The following is a 5,469-nucleotide window of genomic DNA, read 5'->3' on the forward strand; positions in this document are numbered from 1 at the left end:
AGCAGAGACATTACTCTGCCAACAAAGGTCCATCTAGTCAGGGCTATGGTTTTTCCAGTGGTCATGTATGGTTGTGAGAGTTGGACTGTCAAGAAAGCTGAGCGCCGAAGAATTGATGCTTTTGAACTGTGGTGTTGGAGAAGACTCTTGAGAGTCCCTTGGACTGCAAGGAGGTCCAACCAGTCCATTCTAAAGGAGATCAATCCTGGGTGTTCTTTGGAAGGACTGATGCTAAAGTTGAAACTCCAATACTTGGGCCACCTCATGCGAAGAGTTGACTCATTGGAAAAGACCCTGGTGCTGGGAGAGATTGGGGGCAGGAGGAGAAGGGGACAACAGAGGATGAGATGGCTGGATGGCATCACCGACTCGATTTGGATGTCAGTTTGAGCGAACTCCAGGAGTTGGTGATGGACAGGGAGGCCTGGCGTGCTGTGATTCATGGGGTCGCAAAGAGTCGGACACGACTGAGCGACTGAACTGAACTGAACTGTGCTGCCTATGCACCATAGTGCGGAGGTGGTTTGCCGCAACATACAAAGAGGGAGCTGGGCCAACCTCTTGGGCCACACTTTTACCGCTGTTCAGTTCAGTCACTCAGTCATGTCCAACTCTTTGCAACCCCATAGACTGCAGCACGCCAGGCTTCCCTGTCCATCACCAATTCAGCTTGCTCAAACTCATGTCCATTGAGTCCGTGATGCTATCCAACCATTTCATCCTCTGCTGTCCCCTTCTCCTCCCACCTTCAATCTTTCCCAGCATCAGGGTCTTTTCAAATGAGTCAGCTCTTCGCATCGGGTGGCCAAAATATTGGAGTTTCAGCTTCAACACCAGTACTTCCAATGAATATTCAAGACTGATTTCCTTTAGGATGGACTGGTTGGATCTCCTTGCAGTCCAAGGGACTCTCAAGAGTCTTCTCCAACACCACAGTTCAAAAGCGTCAATTCTTCGGCGCTCAGCTTTCTTTATAGTCCAACTCTCACATCCATACATGACCACTGGAAAGACCATAGCCTTAACTAGACCGACGTTTGTTGGCAGAGTAATGTCTCTGCTTTTTAATATGTTATGTAGGTTGGTCATAACTTTCCTTCCAAGGAGTAAGTGTCTTTTAATTTCATGGCTACAGTCATCATCTGCAGTGATTTGGGAGCCCCCAAAATTAAGTATGACTACTGGGGTCCAGCCCCAGTTGGATCCAGGGATTCCCTCGGGAGGACGACATTGGTGAAAAGGATAGAAATAGAGAGAGATAAGGAAAGAATTTTGCAGTTAAGAAAATAGAGGAGAGAAAAGAGGCTGATATTCCTTGGTTTACACAGAAAGCCAATAAAGCCCCAGCACGGGACTTGCTCTGTTCATGTAGGCCGCAGGCGACTACTCAAATCGTGGAAGGTGCCCCACCCTGGGCACCTTCTCGAGTGGGTCTTAGAAGCCCAGGCAGTAAAGTGAATGCAGAGGGCCCCTGCGCTCCAGGGGATCAGCCTGAAAAAGAAAAGGAAAGAGAAAGGACGACATGGGGAGACCAAGCTTCGGTGAGCAAGGCCCGCAACTTTATTTTCCAAAGTAGTTTTTATACCTTAAGTTGTGCATAGAGGGTAATGGGGGCGGGGGAGGGGGTAGAATCATGCAAGGTCAGCAGTCCTTGATGCTTATCGAAGCCAGGCTTTCTTTCTGCAAACTTATCATATGCAAAAGCTTTAGGTGATTTACATCATCTTCTGGCCAGGAGGCCTGTTAACATTTTATGACCCTTTCTTCAGAAAACTTATTTTTCTCTAAAGGTGATTATTCTAAAGTCAGGCGCCACCCTCTGAAAGCATTAGATAAAGTTGCATTCCTATAGGGCAAAAGTGTGGTGGGCTATAACAAGAAAAGAATTAACTCAAGGGTCCAAGGTTACAAACATTAAAGCTACTACTTACATTTCTATATACCAACTATATTAATCAATACACTCCCAGGGACACAGTAGGTAAGGGATATGGAAACTTGGCAGCAAGCATTAGCTCAACAAAGAAATCCTCTACTAGTTCTAATCTAACAATTTTAACTCTCTGAGAAGCTCTGCATTGTTAGAATACCTTAAGCTTCCCATGCCTCTCGTGGTTGGGAGGCTGTGAATCTGAACAAACCTGTCAGGCAAGCTAGAAAGTCATCAGAGGGGTTTGAATTGAAACACTCCTATTATGCCCAGGAGACTTATTAACTACAGTTTTAAGTTGATTTTCTTACAGAGAAAGGTGGTCGGGGATAGCCCCCCGTTAATGTCAGAAGAGTTGGTGAAAGTCGTGAAATAGTAAAACAGACAGATTTTGGTTTTGGGGTAGATGCTCGGGCAGGTCCAGGGGGCCTCTCGAGTTCTGATTGCCTTTGCATGTCAGATCCTCTCCCCATGACCTTTGTCATTGGTGGAACTCCCGTGCTGGCTTCCGGCATCTGACACTGTTTCCTCATCTATTTGCAATGAAGTGAAGGGACCGGATGCCTTAATCATAGTTTTCTGAATGTTGAGCTTTAAGTCAACTTTTTCACTCCTCTTTCACTTTCATCAAGAGGGTCTTTAGTTCTTCTTCACTTTCTGCCATAAGGGTGGTGACATCTGCATATCTGAGATTATTGATATTTCTCCTGGCAATCTTGATTCCAGCTTGTGCTTCTTCCAGCCCAGCGTTTCTCATGATGTACTCTGCATATAAGTTAAATAAGCAGGGTGACAATATACAGCCTTGACATACTCCTTTTCCTATTTGAAACCAGTCTGTTGTTCCATTTTCCAGTTCTAACTTTTGCTTCCTGACCTGCATATGGATTTCTCAAGAGGCAGGTCAGGTGGTCTGGTATTCCCATTTCTTTCAGAATTTTCCACAGTTTGTTGTGATGCACACAGTCAAAGGCTTTGGCATAGTCAATAAAGCAGAAGTAGATGTTTTTCTGGAACTCTCTTGCTTTTTCGATGATCCAGCAGATGTTGGCAATTTGATCTTTGGTTCCTCCGCCTTTTCTAACACCAGTTTGAATGTCTGGAAGTTCACAGTTCACAGACTGTAGAAGCCTGGCTTGGAGAATTTTGAGCATTACTTTACTAGCGTGCGAGATGAGTGCAACTGTGCAGTAGTTTGAGCATTCTTTGGCATTGCCTGTCTTTGGGATTGGGATGAAAACTGACCTTTTCCAGTCCTGTGGCCACTGCTGAGTGTTCCAAATTTGCTGGCATATTGAATACAGCACTTTCACAGCACCATCTTTTAGGATTTGAAATAGCTCAACTGGAATTCCATCACCTCTATTAGCTTTGTTCATAGTGATGCTTCCTAAGGCCCACTTGACTTCACATTCCAGGATGTCTGGCCCTAGGTGAGTTATCACACCATCATGATTGTCTGGGTCACTGGCAACCACTAAAACTCTGAAAAAAGGCCACTAAAACTCTGAAAAAAAAACAAAACTAAACTAAAACTCTGGCTGTCTTCTCTCTTGTCTAGTCCGTCCATGATGAACATGGGAGTAAGGTTGGTTTTCTCTGTAGCACAGAGTGAGAAGCAGCCATTTCACTGAGGATGCAGATCTTGGAAAGTTTTACTCCTCAAAAAGGGTATCAGGGCAATTCTGCCTTCTAGAGCTTCATTTCCCTGAGTGGTGGCCCTGATCCAGAGCAGGCTCATTTGCTTTGCTGCGCTCTCTCTCCACAATTCCTTTATTCATCCCGTGGAGGGGGTTTTATCCCATTTCACAGAGGGCTAAGGGTAAGTGATAAATCAGCTCTGGATGTGTGCAGTTTGAGGTGACCTCTAATGGAAATGTTGAAGTTTGTGGCTGGCTCTTTGGTTGGAAATCAGGGCCAAGGGCTGGCAATATAAACTTCACAAAGCATCACTTGTGGAAAATGGCATTATCCTTGAAGCTACTTTGTCACCCTTTCACATCCAATTCATCACCAAGTCCTACTGATTTTGCTTCTACATTTCTCTGCAGACTGCCCAGTTCTCTTCTGCTTCACACTGTTCCAGCCTAAATTCTAGCTTCATCTTCTCTTGTCCAGACAACTGCACTGACTTCCCAACTGGCCCTACCACAGTTTCCAAGAGCCATCTCCATTTTGATCTTAATATCAGCAGCCAAAGTGGTCTTTACAAAATATAAATCAAATCAGTTTTCACCTGTACCAAATTCTACCATGGCCTCCAATACCTTACATGATCTTACCTCTTCTATTCTCTAGTGGCTTTTACTCTACTTCTTTACTCTCTAAACTCTGAGTTTATTTTTCCTCTTTGGTGGCAAAATGTACATAACATAAAACTTACCATTTTCACCATTTTTAAATGTACAGTTCTGTGATATATAGTACATTACATTGTTGTGCAAACATCACCACTATCCGTTTCCAGAACTTTTTCATTTTCCCCAAGTGAAAGCCTGTGCCTATTAAACAACTCCCCACCCACCTCCCCTCACCACTCCCCAACCCAGGGTTGGTTTTCATCTTTCAAGGAGCCCTGCTATAGTCCACACAGAGTTCTTTATACATCTGTCTGTCTGAAGCACTCTTCCTCCCTTTGCCTAGTTAGCCATTACTCATCCAGTGTCAAGGAAGCCCCCCTGAACCACCAAATCCAGGCCAGAAGCTCCAGTAAACCCTTTCAAAACCCGTGCTCCTCTCCGGTGAGTACATAGCTCAGTTTGTACTTAAACATGTGTTGCATATTGCAGTATGGGTGCTGTCAGTCTTCTCTCTCCTCTTAATATAGATTTTAGTATCAGAAGTTACTCGTTTTGTCCGCAGTTCCTGACATAGTGTCTGGTTCGCAGCAGGTGCTTACGATTTGTTAAATGAATAAATCACCAATTGATCAATCACCAGTCTGTGAGTACGTCCGCCCCCCAGATTGGAGTCCCTTGGGGCCGGACTTTGGCACCTCATCCAGGGTGGCAGCAGTCTGTGATCTTTGGTTTGACTGTCTCGGGCCTCTAGCCCAGCAGATAGCTGAACCCACGCCCCGGGCGTATCGCGTCGTCACGCGGAACCTCCTTACTTCCACACATCAGAACCTTTCGCTACCCCGGCTTCAAACTAAGCTTAAACTGAGAAGCCTCTTCGCACCTCCGGACGTGGGAATTACATACTTGGACCTCAGACCCACGCGGGTGAGAACCGGGAGACGCGAGGAAGGTTGGCAGGCGCACCCCAGCCATGCCCAATCTACATTTGGGTCGAAGCCCTTTAAGAAGTCTTTCAATCAAGACTCCTCCGGGACCCGGCAGTGGAGGCGCGCCAGGATTGGTCGGTTTGGGTGTGGGTGTTGCTCGGCACCAGCGAATAAGCGGGGGCAGGGGAGATGTTGTGGTTCAAGACTCGCGCATGCGCAGGGTCGTCTACCTGTGCCTGGGCTGCCTGTGACCCGGGCCAGGTCTGCCGGGTGGGCTGATTGCAGAGGAGGCGGAGGGTGGCGCGGCGGGAGG

General features: G+C 46.4%; 1 protein-coding gene across 1 annotated transcript in view; it reads left to right on the forward strand.

Annotated features, from left to right (window-relative positions):
- The first annotated feature begins 5,139 nt into the window (after nucleotides 1-5,139).
- Nucleotides 5,140-5,469, forward strand: part of SEC22C (SEC22 vesicle trafficking protein homolog C (S. cerevisiae)) — a 19,273-nt gene continuing 18,943 nt past the window's right edge. Inside the window, exon 1 of the mRNA XM_010835447.1 lies at nucleotides 5,140-5,154. The gene's annotated coding sequence lies outside the window, so the exon portion shown is untranslated. The remainder of the gene's footprint in view (nucleotides 5,155-5,469) is intronic.

The sequence above is a fragment of the Bison bison genome, unplaced genomic scaffold, assembly GCF_000754665.1.
Source record: "Bison bison bison isolate TAMUID 2011002044 unplaced genomic scaffold, Bison_UMD1.0 scf7180017864043, whole genome shotgun sequence".
Classification (NCBI taxonomy): Eukaryota; Metazoa; Chordata; class Mammalia; order Artiodactyla; family Bovidae; genus Bison; species Bison bison.